Source organism: Aphis gossypii, chromosome 1 (genome assembly GCF_020184175.1).
Source record: "Aphis gossypii isolate Hap1 chromosome 1, ASM2018417v2, whole genome shotgun sequence".
Lineage (NCBI taxonomy): Eukaryota > Metazoa > Arthropoda > Insecta > Hemiptera > Aphididae > Aphis > Aphis gossypii.
In genome coordinates this window covers 41,559,921-41,580,723 of record NC_065530.1, presented here as the reverse complement: position 1 = coordinate 41,580,723, position 20,803 = coordinate 41,559,921, and the positions used below count along the sequence as shown (strand labels likewise).

The following is a 20,803-nucleotide window of genomic DNA, read 5'->3' as shown; positions in this document are numbered from 1 at the left end:
ATACTTGATAACAGTACAAACATAATATTAATTTATTAATTTATAAGATAAATTTATTTGTTGTGAAAAATGATCCTTCGAGTTTAATTTAATTATAATTATCATTTTTAACTTTGTGAAATAACATTAATTGTAATTATTTAAAACAAAAAATATATATGTATACCATAAAATTAAAAGTTTAGTTTTTAATCTAATATTGTATGGTAACCAGATAATAGTGCCATTATTTAATACTGAATGCACTAAAGAAGAAAACATTGAAATAAAAGTATTTTTATCATTGAAGTCAAAGCAGTTTCCGAAAACTGTTGAGTATTCTTCACATCAGATTAAATCGAAACAATTGAACTGCATACATTTAGTTTTAGTGTGTAAGAGATATTAACGATTGGTATTTAAGTATTACATTACAAAAAGTTAGACGAGGAGTATATGGGAGAAAAGTGCCTTACAGACATTCTGACAGTAGGTATAATTGAAAAAAAAACCGTCATACTATAATGTTCTGTATTTAATTTGTATGTTCTGAAATTTTTCCTAAGGTGATTAAAAAATTGAAATATTTTTAAAATTATTAAGTAAATTTACATTTTTATTTCTACGAAAAAGTTTGTTTATTAACTTTCATCTATTAAAAATTATACAGTGTAAAATGTGTGAATGATATTTTATTATGTAGACATACATAATGATTATTATTATATCACTTAGATTACTGCAATTTATTATTTTATTTGAATTATTTAATAGGTTGTACTATTTGAAGTGATATATCTATTATATATCACTAAAAATTATTAATTAAGTATTAATATAATGATATATTATAATAGTATTAATAAAATATTATATAGTACATTATTAAAATAGAAGGAAATTAGATGCTTAATGCTCTAACTTTGAATAAGTTTGAATACATAGTATAGATCCATATAACTTTTGAGTACAATGACATTCAAAAGACCAAAAAAACAACTTCGTAATAATGAAAAATTAAAAACGAAATATTATCTATAATACAAATAAAAATAAAAAAACAACTTTTCCACAGCGCTATAAATATTATAATCTATGTATGATTTTCGTTATGTTTTACCATCTCTTCAAGCAAATGTTATATTATTACCAGTAAAAATTATAATAATTTCGTATGTGGTAGGTACTATGCTAACGAAATTCGAATAATAATATTAGAACAGTATACGGGTTATGTTTATTTATTTTTTTTTTTTGTTTGATAAGTCACAAGCAAATCAGAAGACTAAATTATGAAACACTAAACGAGAACCTATTTGAGAAGAACATAGTAAAAATAGCCAACTAGCGTTTTTTTTTTTTTTTTTTTTTATATATGGATCATCTGTCAAAAGAAAGGTTTAATAGCGGGTCAGCATATCAAAAAAGTGACACTTTCAGCTACAGCACAAGAAATGTATTTTATATAGAATAACATTCGATTAGTTTTCGTAAAGCCGTAGGCGTGTAACAGACGTTATTTGAAGGTTATGATGTAATATAATTTCGTACTTACAATTTCCAACTTGCAGCACTGAAAAATTCGCTGTTTTATCAATACGCAAAATCATTAGTTTACGATGATACACAATAATGACACTGTAAACGCGTATAATTCGATCGGATTGACGATTAATTTAATGCGTGCCTGCTGCAGCCGTGTTTAGCCTTATCGGTATTGTACAACGATGTTACAACGTCGACGACGTTAATCGTCGCGCGTGTTATCGCCACGGAGCGTGATCCCCTCGCGCGCTAAGGATTTAGGTTTCTCAGAACAGAAAATATATTAATCACAGCAACTGCATCTCGGCTCTATGCATAATATAATAAGTAATTATTACATCACGTGACACCTCTGGAGACCATATTATTATTGTGCCATCGAGCACGGGGATTATCCCTTAGCGTTTCTGCTCGGATTCGATAAAACGAGATGGTATAAGAGCATTTTATTAGTCGTAATAATTAAAGCAAACCAATTAATTATCGATGTATCATAAAAATTTCGAGTCATACGGTATTTCATTTGGATAATAATATAAATAATAATATTATTATTTATAAAATCATATCACAATAATCAGTGGTGTGCAGTATACTTGAAAAAAAAAAGGTATCTATATACTCTAGGTAGGAACTGTATCTCTATGATACAATACACGTGTTTCTTAAATACTTATTTTAATAAATACAGTTGCTGAAAAATGACGATTAATTGTATTATTCCTTCAATCAGTTATAGAGGAAAATTAAACAACGTATTTAAATAAATAATAATTATTTTTTTTAAATTATATTTTGAAAATAATTTATCATCGTTTGAATGATACACTAAGTACCTTAATACATAAAATTAAAAAAAAAATACAAGAATACGCAAAAGAAAACTGTATCTACATCAAATGTAAACTACGTATAAATTAAAAAATATAAAAAGATAGAAGATACAAAATATGTATTGAAAATATTACCCATCACTGATTATAAATATTGTTTTTTTATTGTCTGCAGTTGGTAGTACATTTTTACGTAGGTACCTATAATTAATTAGGTACGTTAAATTATAGGGCATAAACATTTCAACAATAATATATTGCTTTTTTTCAAACAATTTCGTTTATACTTAACCGTAGCTTAAAAAACAAAAAAGTACGTGAATTAAAATTTCTAATATTCATTATTAAAATATATTTTGACTTTCGCTAACATTTATGATAAAACTACCAAATCACATTTTTTGTTTTTATCCTTTAAATTGTAATAAATATGGTTTAAAAATCTCATGAATTTCTAGCTAAAATATTTAATCAACTCAAAATAGTTTAAAAAAGTACCCAGGTTCTTTCCTCGTAAACGTTACATAGAATTTCAAACAATGTTAATATTATTCTCAGAATTCAAAACTGAGTAGTCATATTATGACGTAGGTACTGTTGAAATTAGAATCTCCCAACAAGGTTTTAAGAGTAGGCTTAACTTCAATATATACACGATGATTATTTTTAATCCTTTTGACTACATACTTTCAGTCATGTTGCTTAAACAAGTAATTAACATAATACATAACTAGTTAAATTTATTTTAAAAATGTGTTCCTGAAAATCTTTCAAAAATGTTAAATGCAACTTCTTATTTGAATTGTTAATATATTTAAATCACCTCAATAGTAAAGCACAGTAAGTTTAAATAAAATAAAATTATATAAAAGTAACTAGTCAATAATAAATTAAATAGACTAATGATAAATATTATATTATAATATTATTTTCAAATGTTGCATTGCTTACTTAATATCAAATATATTAAGTACAATATAGATCGCAATTTCAGTAATGAAGTATGTAATTGACAAGCATAGTTCACAGCTTTAGTATAAGTGCAAAACAATTTGATATGCAGCTCTCACATTCATTTGTCCTAATTGCCATATGTAAACAGAGAAGCGTACATTTAATAATTTACAGATTACTTAAATATAATATAATTTCCAAAAATAAAAACTAATTCAACCCTGATGGGCTGTGTTCCACAATGTTTATTTTCTTTATTCGATAAATTGATATTATATCAAAAATTGTTTAGTACTATATTATTATGTAAAATGATTATTATTACAGTTATTATAGCATTTTTTTATTATTTTGTAGAATTACCGTTTTCTGCCTTGCATCAATATTAGCAGCTGCAATATTGTTCCCCCATGATCACTTAATCCATCTTCAACCCTCATTAGTAAAATGTATAAATTTTTATATTTTTGGAGAATATTAATAGTTATATCTAAGTCACACTGCCATTTTCGGTCCACCTTTAACGATTTTCTGTTTGTTTGCCACCACATAGAGCCTGTTTTTATAAATCTTATGTTGTTCATATTATTATTATTATTATCTTGCCGTATACCATCATAATAATTATATATGCACACTACGAACAATTGTCTTGGGACGATTGTTAATGAATAATTCCAACTCAATTGTATTAATAAAGAAAGGAAAACATTTTAAATAGGGGTAATTATAATAATATAAAAATTGATAAAAATTACATTTTCCAATTAGCTTATTAACTCAAGTTCATTTTTTTGTTATGGGTACGATTTTTCTCAATAACGTCTTTTGGCTGACAAAAACTTGTCGACCTACACCGATGGCAATATTAAAAATTAAAATGATTAATCAATACATAGACAATATATTATTATGGTATTAAAAAAATGTGGTTTTAAAACGCGTGAAAAATTTCCTAATATTATGTTGGTAACAATCATAATTAAATGGCAAATAACTGGTATAATTTATACTATAATATTATGTAATATCTCATTTAATAAGCTATGAATATTTAAGATGTCATATGTTTATATACCATATAACTCAAATTATGTGATGATTTGTAGTAAAAAATTTGTTACCATCATAACGGACAACGCAATAGCATTGCTACGTTGCACAGAAAATGATAATAAAAAAATAAATAATAATATTTCTGAACAGTTACTCTTGAGTTCATTTTTGTTGGTGACTGCATCATATAGGATTAAAATTTACTGCGGTTTTCTATAATTTATCGTCAAAACGTTTAATATTTTTCATTTGATGTTGAACGCACGGTTACTGTGGTCTGTGGGGGTGGTCAAACTTTTTTTATCGATTTATCCGTTAGTTTATAGTAAAAGTTTTGTTTTGTCCTTAATACAAATATCACTCTCCGCGTTACGGATAAAACAAAACGTGTCTTTCTTAAGATCACAAACGTCGTATAAGTTTTTCTTTAGCTCGTCAAACGTGGCCAACTTAATCCAAACGTTTTGGTTTTAAAAACAATCTGATAATTGACATATTTTATAAGCATTTTTGACTATTGTTTTTACGCTTCTCGTATTCTCCACTTTGATTTTAAATAAATCTATGAATATTCCGCAAAACACTTTTCTTTTAATAATAAGTAAGTTTTCTTTATGTTTCTATTTTTTAGATTATATTTTATGTATTCAGTTACAGACAGCAAGTATACAGTTTCTATTTTGTATGCTTGGAAACTGAACCTTCTGTTTAAGGAAAATACAGGTTTTTATTCCAATACTTTCTCATTCTAAAATAAATTTTGAATTATTTATGAAAATATTAATAATAGGAGAAAAACATTGTAATAAAAATGAATATAAATATATATAATATTCAATTTTTAAAATTTTTCAAAAATTTCTGTATCCTTCTCAACTTCTAAAAATACATTCCTAGCAGGTATCATGTCGGCACCTGCAGCTGCTACATCGAATTGGTAATGGATTTTCTTTTCTTCTCGCGATAATAACGACTCGATTTCACCCCTATTATTGTATTGATTTCTGTCATGCATTTTCTGTTTTAAATTTTTTTTCTCAACCCCACTATATACATACAGTATATTGCATTTATATTATTCGATACGAATCTGATGTCGAAACAACGTTACGCGTACCCATTACACAAAACACACACACGCCCATTTACACACACCCATATATGCACACATTTATAAATTGACCTGGCACTATCCGGGAAGGCTTTTGCGATCTAGTGTTTCGTACTTAAAAATCGTCGCTCAATGACTGTAGAAAAGTCTCAATGTAACGTATGTATGTCAAGAGTATTTGTTTCTATATTATGTATTATATGAAAATGTATAAAATCAAAAAGAAGTATAAATTACAATTTGTTTTGCACATCTATGTAAGCTGTTGGTTGTGTTGAAGGAATTGTTTTTAATAATTAATGCATAACTACGTTAAAATAAGTATTTTTATGATAGAAAATTCAAAAAAAAGATCATTGTATTACAGCAGAGTATATAGTTAAAGAATTGTTCAACAGATCACCGTTCATCTTTAATTCAAAACACATTATTAATAATAGCATATGACACATGTTACTTATATACACGTTTTGGTAAGAATGCACATTATTTTTGACGAAATAGTTGGTAACTTCGATGGTGGCTTCAATCTCTTTCTCGGAAAAGGACCGACTATTTTCACAGATATTATACTCAGTTTAGAGAGTTTTATGAAACTTGAGAAACCTCAACATTATACTGCTGTAAACTATTTACTATATTTTACTCCAAACAGGTTGTTACTATACTTATTTATTTTATTCAGGAAGCTAATATAATATAATTTCGTATAAGTCAAAGCATTTTTATTAAAACCAACAGATAAAGGTAATAAAGCATTAGATATATTTTTAGACTTAGATTTTTGTATGCAGATGATACATGTATGTTATTATCTAGTACGAATTGACAAAATTTAAGACAAAAAACTTAATTAAATTTTAATAAAATCAGTAAAAAACTATCTTCGAATTTCGAAAAAACAAAGTTCATAATTTTTTCAATAAATAATATTTTATCATTGTGTGAAAAACACTTAAAATAAATGTTAAACGTATCAAGACTTTACGGTCCAAAAATTGCTATAATCTAAAATATTAAATATTTGAAGCTAATATTTGGTTGTAGTCTTAAGTAAAACATTCGATTTAATAGTTTAATAATTAAATTGTGCTCTACATTGTGTAAATTTCATAAACTAAAATATATTACGTCACCTTTTACTCTGAGGATAGTTTATTTTTCTTTATATAATTTTTTAATGTAGTATTATATAGTGATTTAGGGTGATGCTTCGAAATATTATGTTCTTAAGTCATTTAGGGTAGAACGAAATAGATTGATTAGTTAAAGAAGAACAATCTCACTAGTTCCATCTATTCAAATTACAAAGAATTTAACGTGATTCAATTTAAATAAAATCAAGCTTTTTTCTTATTAATCAGAATGATTAGCTCATGTAGAAAAAAAGATTACTTAATATCAAAGTGATATATACTAATACATATTTTAGTCAAAAGGTGATAAATTATTTAGTTTCTGTTAATTGTAACTCTTTGTCAATTAATGTAAACAAAATATTATTAATAATTATAATATTAACATCAAGGATTGTATCAATGATATATTTTTTTTTAATTAGATAAAGTCTTTTCTTATAATTTAATTATATTTATTATGTTATGTAATTTAAATTAATCATATATGTATAAAATAACTCTCTACAACTCCACAAGGTTAACTTAAAGGTGTAGGTATTTTTTTTATTTCTTTTAATACTTTGTACTTCTATATAATATATTATATTGTATTAATCTAATAATAATAAAATAAAATTCTTTATTCTTAAGGTAATATTATGTGTTAGACACGTGACATTTGTTTTGAATGTTGATAAAAATTAGAAGTAGAATTATGATAATTTTTTTCAAAAATATTTGATTAAAACTTAGACAATAATTCTCAATAATGTTTAGAATGATTAGGTCTCTCGATTTTATTTTTATTTCTTTTATTAGTATAGTATAATAGCACTGTAAAAATATTTATCTTATGGATTGTGTTATATTGAGACTTGAAATGATTTTAAATAGAACTAAACCATTATTGGTAAAGATATAAAACACAAGCTAAAGGTTTGATATTCTTGAAATCGAAGTGATTAAAAAAAAATGACCCAAGAGACGATAAGATCCCCAGGGTGTCTATCACAGCTCGAAGCTCTATCATATGGGGTAGTGAAAATATCGCATAAACTTGGACGTTTATTTCATAGCCCCAGTGGTGTAATTTAATAACGCAAACAAATGCACCGTTAGCCAACTCATCAAAATTGCTAGTGAAATAAATATATTTTCATATTTAAAAATTATAATTATACACGGCGAATCGTTAATTCATTAATCACATTATTTATTTATTTATTACTTTTTTTTTTTTTTAATGAAAATAATGTTAAAATATTATAAATATATTATTTTCAATTAATGAAACAAAATTAAATTAAGGAGACAGTTTAAAATAGTTAATATTAATGTACTTAAAATGTTAAGTAAATACGAGTATATATACATATAGCTGAAAATGGTTTAAATTAAGAGTATTAATAAGTTTAAAATTCATAGCGTGGAAAATTATTAAAACTGTATTATTTGTGTGAAAAAAAGAGTCCTTCTATAACAAATCTAAAAAATAAAAGGAGCATCTGCATTGTGGTGCTTAAAGTACTAAGCCCCAACATCCCCACACATGACGCACTGTATTATACCTGAAGTTAACAATATAAGCAAATAAATATACGGGGGATACGGGGGCACATAACACAAACATATTTTTTTTTTGTTTTTAAATCCACTCTTGATTCTTAATCAGGCCACACCGTTGTTATTGTGAAACGTTTAAAATCGTGACGGCTCTGCGATAAAAATCGACAATCGCTCATATTATGCATGCGCACGTTAAACGCATGTGCTCTACTCGATACAATAATAATGTGACATAATAATATTATTATCGTTTTAGAAAATATTATATGACGTGAATTTACGGACAGTTCAAAGCGAATGAAATGGGACAGTGCCATCGCGAGAGTAATATTATGACAGATAAAGATCTCCAGACAGGCGTTATACCCATCGATTGGGTCCGGCGGGACTTCAAATTTACTTTATTCGTATATAGTATAAACGTACAACAATAATAATAAACTTATAAGTACCTATAGCAATGCCCGCCTACATGTCACCGCTGAGACCGAACTCAGAGTTGGCTTTTCCGTAGCGAATGGAACACTCAGAAAATATTTGCAGAACAGACTTTCGCCCACTCCTCACATCAGACCCTGTCCGTCACTTGTAATAATATACGAGAAGATCCATTTTACTATTTATAACTATCTCCTCGAACATTTTTTCATAACAAAAAATGTTTTTATAATATTATTTGTTTACCGTTATGGCATTTAATTTGTCTAATGCAAATGTCTTTACTTTATTTCATAATATTAAAAAATTGTTTACAAAAACATTATTGAATGAATTGTTTTTATTTATTAAACAAATACAAATCGTATGCTTTTTGATCGAAGAAGCCAATCAGTTATTTTTCAGAAAACCTCTTGCCATTTAAATATGGTCACTATCTACTTATCTACAAATAATATACCTACATGCATTTTTTTTTCTCAAAAACTTGAACATTGAATTAGATAAATAATCATATTAATGTACCAGTTAAATTAATTGCCCTATAAATATTGATGTTTTTTGTTGCTATGGACGCCACAAAAGTAATTTTTATAAACATGAAACCTTATTTTATCGTTATTTGAGATAGTAAAAACAGTTTTTATATTATCAGCTATACGTCATAACAACATTATACTTGTAAGCATAAACGTTTAATCCAAGAGAAGTTTAATAGTTATATTATTCTATTCCATCAATAGCATCGGGTATGTACCAAGATGTACCTGACCTATTTTAGTAGGTATAATATACGATGCAGTGAACACTTTAACCGACAGAAATTCATTTTTAAAACAATATCTCCCGCCACAAATAATATTATAATACATAGTATAATACTGTGAATTGTTCACGAATAGTAAACTATATCTCTCTGTGATGACATGAGCAATGTTTCTTGGAACAGAAGATCACATTCAGTACTCGCTCGAACAATATAAAAATACTGAAGTAGTCTATTATTTTGTTGTACACGAAAAATGTTACTATATTTAGTGAATGAAATAAGCGATACATTATGCAGTGATCCAGAATAACTGGAGTAATAATGTATGCGTCGTATGGTATTATCGCGGGGTTCTCGAGTAAATAATAAATACAAAACAGACAGCGATAGGCATTATAAAAATAAATGGGAATTGTTTTATTTATTTATTTATTGGTACACAAATAAAAAATCAGATACACTATAATATAATTACTTGTAACATTTAATTTTTAATTTTCTTTAACTCGTTGAACCTAAAGGGTGAGCTTCAGAAAAAATAATGAGAAGGCATATAGCATCAGTGAAGCTGCTGCAAAGAAAGAAGGGTAGCAAGGATACGTACAAGTTTGATTTAATTCAAACTTTGCGGGGTAATAATAATAATAAGACAGCACTCTTTATAAGAGGATCTAATTAAATTAACGAGCTATTCGTTGTTTTTACGTTCAAATACTAGAATAAAAATGATTATACGCATAAACAAACGTATAAATATGACAATGATTATTCTCTGTAAATATTTTAAATATAATATTACAACCAGTATCGACTTTATATAATTAGCTTAACTTTAGTTTAAATAGTTATAGATAAGATACAAGGGTATTGTAACATAACGTAATGTTTTAATATCACACGGATCTCAAACTCCTTTGTGCAGAATATTAAATCCCAATTTTGTCAATAAAAAAATTTGTATTACTATTTTTTTTTTTTAATTTTATCATTTTTTAACTTGGGTTATAAATAATAATTAATAGGTAATTTTATTAGTGCATTTTTACAAAAATATAATTTTTATCTTGTGTAAGACGTCATAGATTTTGTAGCACACACTTTGAATTATATGACAATGAATTCAATTTTTTAACTTTTAATTGGTATTTTTAAACTAAATTAAATTAAATTAATTTTGATTTTTTTGGTAACTATTTTGCTTGTTTTTTTTACGAATAAACATATTTATTGTTGTGCATGGTGTATTAAGGTACTTTAAAAATATCCATCAATTAACAATGTTTAATACCTTGAATTTATTTTTATTTTTCATAAACTGTAAGTATAAGTATATAACTATGTTTTTTCATTTGTAATTTTTAAGTAATATATTACATTTTTACGTCATGTTGTGATTCGTTGTATTTGAACAAAGACTATATTATTGTCACTACATTACAAGAAACTGTTTTTTGTAAGAATACATTCAACTGAGTTTTGTGTGTTTTATACTGAATTTGAGTGTTTCTCTCATCAAATAATATATAGTGGTAAAGTTTTTTTTTTTTTTTTTTAAAAAATAACTATGTATAAAAATCCTTAAACACAAAAGTAAATGTAACCATATGACCACCATATTATAAAACACTACCACAGTGACATGCCTATCGGCTCGTCAACGTGTTGCACAACGATGACATTACACAACTATGTGTGTTGTTAAGTATTCATTTTTAAAGGATTATTACATATTATGCAGATTCCCAGGAGGACATATAAGGACCTCTTTTTTGTGTTTTTGTGTATAGACTATAGATACAACGGAAATAACTATTAATTATACTTTTTTTATTTCACCATCTCTTTATGAGGTATTTTATGAATAGATTTTCTTATTTCACAGTTTAAAATTTATCATATTATTATCGTATAAGGTTTTAAATCTGATAAAAATATTTTACTCGTAGTTGTGATGATAGTGTTAGAAAATGAAAAACCAAGGTATTAACCAGATTTTCTGAACCTCTTTTTACGTACCACGTTTATACGCAGTTATAATTTCAATATTCAAAATGACTGGAAAAATATTATTTAATCTTAGTTCTAGCTTGATAGCTTGATGGGATTGTATCCATGGACTTATTGAAATAATGTTTAATAAGAAGTAATATAGTAATTTCGGAGGGGGTACGAGGTTAAAATATATTATTTTAATAGTATAAAAAGGTACAAATAAATCAACTTCTTATGTACCGCATATCTATTATTTTCTGATTTGTTAGTATTTTTATACATTTTTTAGAGTAAATAATTATACTTACATTGCAGTTTGTTAAATATTTTAATTATATATATTTTTTTAATTTATATTCTTAAAGTTTACAATACTCGATTAACTTTAATAATTACTTTTGCAATTAACTAATCTGTCCACCTTAGATTATTATTATCACCACTTCATCTACATTCGTTTCGCTACTAATTATACCGCCGCCGCCATAAAAACGTATTCCAGTGTTTAAATGCTTGGACATTCCATGAGTATATAAGATATGTATACAACTGCTAGCAGGTAGGTACGCGTGAACAACGGGTCCGAAGAGACGGAGACGGATAGCACGGAGATCGCAGACTCCACACGGACAATATATCTTAGCGGTGTGCAGTTACGATAATAAATCTTCGTGTTGAATGCGCACAGATCGATCGATCGTGGCACCGAAAGCGCACCCGTCGAACCCAAAACAGTAGCCGTATATTATTATACCGCTGTTCGCGCGTACGTGTACAAATGCCTTCGTCCACCCGGAAAGGCGCAGAGTCCGGTAGTAAATTTCCGATTTCACGCGCACCCAACCGTATATTTATATATAATAGTTCTCAAGATACAACATCCTTCCCACAACTACTCATTTATCCCTAATTCACTCAAAATTTTTACTATCTCTCCTCCCGACGCTACGAAGCCGATTCAAACTTGTTTTGACCTCCCCCGCCTCGATCTGCTTCCGTGTTCATTCTTTTAACGCCAAAAGCCACTAGTTATTTACCTACACGACTTATCATGGCCGTAACCACTCCATGCATAGAATACTACGCAACTCGATTTTATGATTTTTTTAAATTTGTATTTAACTTAAGTTCATATCTTAAACTAATTTTTTACACATACTTATTTAAAAAATATATTATACAATTTTTTAAGCACTATTTAAAAAGCGACTATTGAGAATACAATATAAACAATATAAACGTAAATAAATATAATAATATAGTCTTTTACATCTATATTATAAACGCATTTAATTAAATGTTTACGTGTGAATTTGTATCATCCTAAATTAAATATAAATCGATATTGCATCTTCAGTTAAAATATTATATATTTTTAAGTAACAAAATAAATTTAAATAATAATTTAAATTCAACTTAACATATATTTATATATACATTTAATATATAATTTATTAATATATCAGGAATTCAATCATTAATGTTAAAATTTAGATGGTATATATTAGATAAAATAATTAAATATATCATCGACTTAACAATATTTTAAAGTAAAAATATACTTCAAGTTTGAAAAACTTGAAAAAAAAATAAAGGGTAGAGAGAATTGGACACGATTTATGAATATGCACTTTTATAATAAATACTTGTATATGAAACTCGAAAATGCAGGACTGCAGGATACGGAAATGATCACAGTTGTCATCAGAGTGAAAATTCATCTCATCACTCTCCGGTTGTTTCATCAAGCAAGTATGTTGTCTCGTAATAAATGGAAATTTAACGATTATAGACTATAAACCATCGTCTATCGTTATTTGGGATGAAATCCTATACTATTTCGATCTGTGAGGGTTGAAAAGTTATACAGTTTTGGTTCTTATGGCGCTTAGGAAACCATAATTCTGGGAAAAATCGCTGTTTTAAAGTGAACCAGATGACGATTATTTTATACGAATTATTATCACATACGTATAATATTATACATTGATTTCCAATCGTTAGAAATTATATAAAAATGTTCATAGGTCGCATCAAAATTTTGGAGTTTTTTTTTTCGATAAAAAATAAAGGAAATATACAATAATAACGAATAACGATACCTATTAAATATAAATATACTATAACAATTGATTTAAAAAACGATAACTCAAATGATTTTTTTTATGATTGAATCGCTAAATTACCGATAAAACGTCCAGATAAACGTAGAGAAAATTTTATAAATATGCATGAATAATGACGAGTTAAAAGTTAATATTAAATTTATTTTAACTATTTTAGTTGACTTTATATATTGTTTTTTTTTTTTTAGAAGATAAAGCTATAATTTAATAAGTAATGAATTAAATTTTGGATTATTGATCAATAGAATTGCATGGGTTTAATCGTTTTATGAACGAATTTTATAAATCTATTATAACAATTATCTAAGTAAATTGTTCATCAATAGGTAGGTACGTATCATAATATAATTGATAGCTCAAGGAAACCGAATTGAATTTAAATCATTGAATTTTAATTTACACCATTAATAATATATTTCAAAATTTGTGAATACATATATTATAAACAAAATTAATAATGAACAACAATAAATTATCCTCACTTTTTTTTATTATTATTATAATAGAATGCTAACTTATTTCTAAATAAGTTAAGTATATGTATATGTTATACCATGTACCTATATTTAATTTTTAATTACTTAATCGTATAAAAATAGGTCTATGATGGTCATTAAACCATGTCGGTTTGTGTATAAAAAAGACTAATAAAGAATTAACGTACTTGCAGATGATAAAATGAATGTATGAAATTCAGAAAAACTCAGCTAGTATTACGTATGAACTAAAAGAATTTATAAAGAATTATAAATCTGAAATATTCTCAAAATGAGTATTTTATTATCCCCCAAGCTATCACAAACAGTCATATTTATTCAATTTAAGATCGTAAAGTGAAATGTTTAGTAGTACATATTCCATGATACTCGTATTTTAATATTAGATTGTCATAGATATAACCTATTTTAGTATTGCTTATTTTTATATAATATAATAATAATAATAATAATAATAATACTTTTTAGACCAACTATAGTATGCATACCATTTTATAATTGAGTGACAATGCCGCCCACCGATCGTCAGCGTTCGATATGCAGCGGAATTATTATTGTTTGACTTTACAAATTATTGTATACTATTAAGTTATACACGTGATATGCGTAATATAATGTGCACAAGGTGATTTTTCTGCGAAGCGTGTTTTCTCGAAAAACTTTTTTTCAAGTTTATGTTTTAAGATATGTATAAGAAAAGTATATTATATATTAGTATTTTGAAACTAACCTATATATAATATTTTAACAAACAAAAAACGCATTTTTTTTTTGTGTATTTTCTCTTACTATAATATCATACACATAATATTTTTAGCGGAAAATACTATATTATAATTTTGAACTACTACCTAGTATAGAATCATTTATTTTATGTACAAGTATTTGAAATTTAATTCCATGAGTTGAACCTCTGTCACATGATCTAATCATATCTAAACTTATAACGCATATAGGTATAATATATACCATTATATTACAAAGAGTACCTACTTAATTATAATAAGCCAATACTAAAAATATTATTTAAAAATTTAAATTAGTCCAAAAACCAAAATAAATACCTATTATAAATATGGAAAGATATGATTTCTTGAGAATTCCAAATTTATAAAAAAAAAAATCTTCCTGTACTTCACATTTCAAAATTATAATAATATAATATTACAGCATATATTTTAATATAACCCCGTTGTGACCTTACGCGTTTTCAGTGTTTTCCAGTCGTTCACATCACAGTACAACAATTTTTTATATACTTTTTGCTGTTGAAAAACTTTCAACAAACACATACAACTATAATTATTCCCTGAGACTCCAAAGAATTAACAAACAAAGTTTAGGTTAAGTTAATTTTAACTTTTTTACATAGGAAATTAGTTATTAACGTATTTGATATTTTTTTCAAACTATACAAGACTCTTGTTTTTAAATTAATTCAATTGTTACTCAAATCGAGTTTGTCCAACCTCCTACCTACCACCCGTTGTTTAAACAACAACTTTTTTATTTAGGAAATTATTTTCAACCCCTTTTTACAACCACCTTACTCCATATACGTGGGTACGTTATATTATTATCCTTATATTATATAAATCCCCCATCCCACACAAAATATAAATTATACATAGCCATATTATAATTGGATTATTAATCCAGTACGCAGTCGTAAGTATGTCTGAGTTAATTATGTAATATTAAAACAAATATAGGTATACAATCCAGGACATGCAATTATTTTAAATAATGTATTATGTATAATAATGAGAATCAATTCAAAATAGGTTATAGTTTTAAAATATCAGCAAATTTGGAGACTATTGGTAAATATAACATTCTTCGTTTACTAAATGTATCCATTTTAATCAAAAACCTTATTCAAAATATTGATAGGTTTGATTAAATTTTATACCCTTAAAATAAGGCCCACATGTATACTATTTAATCTCTAGATTTATTGACGACCTTATTTTATAATTTTTAAATAAACACGAATTACTAAGTACACTATATACATATTATACTTACATATTCTATAAATACATACAATAATTAATTAAGAGAAAGATAATAATAATATGTTTAGATACCTACTATATTTGGTATTGGTATTTAGTACTTAAGTAGGTAAAATTAATCACTATTAAACAACATAATAATATGTGCTACAAAAAAAAAAAAAAAATACTATTCACACTTATTTTTTCTTTCTTAAAAACGTTCGTAAAGGCGATTTCATTGTTATTTTCTTATGAAGAGAATAAAATTAAAAATATACATATTTATCAAAAATACCAAAAAAAAAAATGTTTTATTATTTATATGAAACGTACGTACCTATATTTATTTGGTAGTGGTTCAGGTAGCATCCTTAATTTCTGAAAAAAAAAAAAATGTAAATAAATATAACAAAAATAATATTATACAAAAAATGTTGAGAAAAAAATTGTTACAAATAATTTAATGATTGTATTCTCACGTTTATAAATATTAAAAAACAAAAACAAAATGCTGAATGTGTATTAAAAATATTTTATTATATTTTATAATATTATGATGCAGCTGAGTGCCAGCAGTTTGTACTATAGCAGTTCCAATCGAACGATTCTTATCAACTCAACTGGCAAAGACGAAAGGACGAAAATAAATGCAAAACTTATTGTATTTTCACTTACAAATGTACATATACAATAAAAATGTGCATAGCATTCATATAAATATTTTGATTGTATACTACCCTGCTATAATTCAAACGCGTGATTTATTTGAATAATCTGCTTTGAATTTACTGCATTTGCTGTTTTTAAAAGATTATAGCCTAGAGGCATTACATTTTATTTTTGTTTTATAAAATATATAATCATGATGACAAAATTTAAATATATACATTATGTGAAGTATACGTAATACATATATTTTTTATAATTGATGACAATTTGTGTGAGATTATCCACCTCCCCTCTACTCACAGCCAAATAATTTCGATAAAATGTTAATTTATACTGATTTATTGTAAATACACGATTTTAAGTTATTTTCTAAAATATAAACTTTTTTTTATATAGTTTTTTTGTTGAAGAAACATTATAAATTCAATCGACGTATGTGAAGTGTGGTTGTTAACGTATAATACTATAATAGTTATATTTTGTAATAGAGACAAGGTGTTTATTGACAATCCAAGAATATTATAAACGGAAAAACCTGGACTTTTTGAATTACCGTCGCGTTAAGCTAAAATCATAAACTACTGTTCACATGTTAATTATACGGAAGGAATGTAGTACCGCCGTGTCCATGTCGTTATATAATCTGACTTTTAGTTAGGTCAGTAATTTATAACAGTGACCAATAACTTGGAGAGAAATTTCTAAGTTATTTTAAGTGATATTATGTAATCAATGAATCATACTATACATGTACTCCATATATACATATGTTTCTATATTGAGTTTAGTGATGTGAATTGTGTGTATAGGAATAATGCATTTGTCTGTCAGTTTAATTTTCTTTTTTGGTTAAAAAAGTAAAATTGATCATCATTAGCCGTGTTATTTGAGCCGGAAACAGAACGTTAAGTCTATCTATACCTATCTCAATATAATAATATAATATAATTATCTATAATATATTATACGACACGCTACCAATTTCCACATTGAAGCGGACGTCGTACGTCGGTCGGTCGTATCACGGTCGGCGTAAAATCCAATAACTATTGGTTATATTACCCACCTGCAACTGTACCATAAAGTGATGCTGGTGGGTGAGATCGATGCCACGGTCAGATCGCAATAATAATTTATGTGAGTTTCGCGTATATCACCAGTACTGGAATCGAAAAACACACACAACACTACCATAATAATAATGTAATATATTATTCGCTTTTGGAAAATAACAAATTTTTATCGTACGTTATATACACCCGCTACTGTTACCACCGCTGCCTACATAGCACCTCTGCTTCTATATAATAATATATACGTATACATTATTATATTATACGACGGGCGCAATAAAATTGTAATCGAAAAAAATAACTAAAGCCGCCTCGATGGGTACTCCTCCACTCCCTTAACAACCTCCACCATACTCGTGGTCCGCTCCGGTGATAACCATAGACGGTGGCTCCGGGTGACTGCGAGAGGGATGTTTTTCGACCATCCCAGTCCCACTATTCCACTTATCCACCTTTCCAAATGTCCCCCGACATTTCGCTCGACTCGTTTTCAATTTAACAATGCGACAGCAGCCGCTTTTAAATTAAACGGTGAACCAGATACCACAATAGAATCTATCTATATAATATATACATAACGTAACGTAATGAACGCTTAATAATAATAATACGGCCATTACGAGTATGACAATAATAATAATAACTATATTAATTTTATAATGCGTGAAACAGTAGTCGACAAAGGTATCCTTCTTCAATGAAATATTACTTAATCGATCGAGAACTATTCAGACGATAGGCGGACATGAAATGATTTTACCTCTCAAGCAGGAGATGATCAAGGACGATGTCACTGTTATGGCAATATTGTAATAACGATGCCAATAAGACAATATTATTGTACTCTGGTGAATTCAGACATTTTTAATTTCATTATTATCTTTTTGTATTTTACTAAAAAACAACAAGGCCTGGACTATAAAGGTCATTGGTCTCATTATTATTTTATATCAGCTGGTTTTTCTGCCAGCCTCATCCTGGGGTAGAATCCCTACAGGCAAAAAAATCCACCCACAAAAGCAAAACAAAATTTATTAATGACGCTTTGAATTAAAAAAAAAAAAACAAAAACAAAAACAAAAACAAAATAACAATTATTGATTGACAACGAAAAAGTTTGTCTGCTGTATAATAAGTGGTTGAATGCAATTGTAGCTCATTAATATTATAGCTATTATTTTTTTTATATGATTTTATAAAAGCTATATATTTTACCATCCCAAAATGTTTCCAACTTATATTAATGTCATTAATTGCATCAATATTCTTCTATGTGCATATACGAGTACAATATACATTATACACTTATAAAATGTGTGCACTATAAAATATATGTATTATATATTTCTCTTTTTACCACTCCACTTTCAAATATAATATTTCAATCCACCGATTCTCAATTTTTTTCTTGTGTGCTCACATTGATTGTTTTCCATAGATTTCACGGAAGAGTCTATCCTCTGTATTATTATTATATTGGTTATACGGTGTAGACATTGTTATCTCTGCTTACCAGCATCATAATTCATATTTAACCATAGTGGTTTTTTTATTTTCTGTTGACTTCTGGTACCTATTACTTTTCTTGTTTTCAATAAACTAATCCTTGATTATTTCTTTTGTCATGTTATCGACTCAGTTCCATAAATTAAGTATCTTTTTCAGTTTCCATACTCGTTTTTCCTGTCACAGACGCTACATAATAATACAATTATTCTGTTCACAACCATTTATGAACTTAAATCATCAATACATATTTTTTTTTTTTTTTTAAGAATAGTTTACAGAGATAAAAAATAAAAATGGTATATAGAGTAGACCAAGATAAGGTACTTTCACATTGGATGAAACTATGATAGTATTGTATGTATAATATTTTAACATAATATTATTTCTAGAAACACATATACTCGCATACGTCTTAAAAACAATATAACATATTAATTATTAAATAATACAATGAAAATAAGATAAACTAAACTAACAGCAGGGAATTATATCCATGATAATAATATAATATACCTTTTTTGTGAAACTTGTATAGGTATTAATATGTTAAGCGGTTGTCGCCTCTCATATTAAATTATGTATACAAGCTAGGTACATGCAGCAACCGTGACCACAACTATCATTACATGATACGATAATAATAATACCTACTTAATGTGCGTATATAATTGGATGGTGGAAAACAATAATAATGATGTGTTATTAAATAGTGTTGATTTTAAGCCTCTTCAAAAGTCTAGGAATAACATAGATACTTTGAGTAATTGAACTTTAAGGTAGTATATTTTTGTAAAAAAAGTTATAACAAAATATAGACTGTAAAATATTATTAATAATTGATATTATATTGATCTACAATTTTAAATAAAACTTAAATTTGGTTAACTATGTTATTATGATTAAAGTCAATAAGTTTTATTTAAATGATCCATCAAGTATTGTAACACTGTGATTATCATATTATTTTTTTAGTACAACACAACACGTCCAATCCGTTTCTGCCCGAAATATTGATTATCGCTAGCCGGATCGTTTAGCGTTAGGTTTTAAACGACTTTGATAATATAAATATTATAACCGCGATCAGTATCTTTGATAATATAAATATTATAATCACGATCAGTATCTATGATGCAATATATTTCAGGATCCACTGAGTTATTTAATTATATTATCTTATTGTTCGTGTGTTTTTTACTGACTATTTGTGATTATTATAATTCTGCAATAAATTTTGTCTTACTATATAACATAATGAATTTATGACGAATTAAAGGGCGTGAACTCCCCCCTCTCCCCTAGGATGAGTAAAGTTACTACTTAAACTAATAATGTACTTTAGTTAAGTCTTTAAAAATTATTTTTTAAACCCAAATACCAAATCTTTCTGTTGTAATGTGTATAATGTGATGACAGAAAATATTTTTCATTTAGATGAGAGGATACTGTTAACATTTCACCAAACGCAACTGATTGTTTTAATATAATATTATATTGGCAAGATAAAAAATAATAAATGTCCATATTTTATAATAATCGACTCTAAGTTCCCTTCCTCAAAATTTTGC

The 20,803-nt window shown here is 26.7% G+C and overlaps 1 protein-coding gene across 7 annotated transcripts in view; it reads right to left on the bottom strand.

Annotated features, from left to right (window-relative positions):
- Positions 1-20,803, bottom strand: part of LOC114123373 (potassium voltage-gated channel protein eag) — a 190,517-nt gene that overhangs the window by 125,351 nt on the left and 44,363 nt on the right. For 6 of the 7 annotated variants that reach the window (XM_027986313.2, XM_050197132.1, XM_027986316.2 and 3 more), the window contains exon 3: positions 16,322-16,362. The gene's annotated coding sequence lies outside the window, so the exon portion shown is untranslated. Of the gene's footprint in view, positions 1-1,534; positions 1,804-16,321; positions 16,363-20,803 lie in introns of those variants that run through there. The other variant, XM_050197130.1, reaches the window with a different exon arrangement.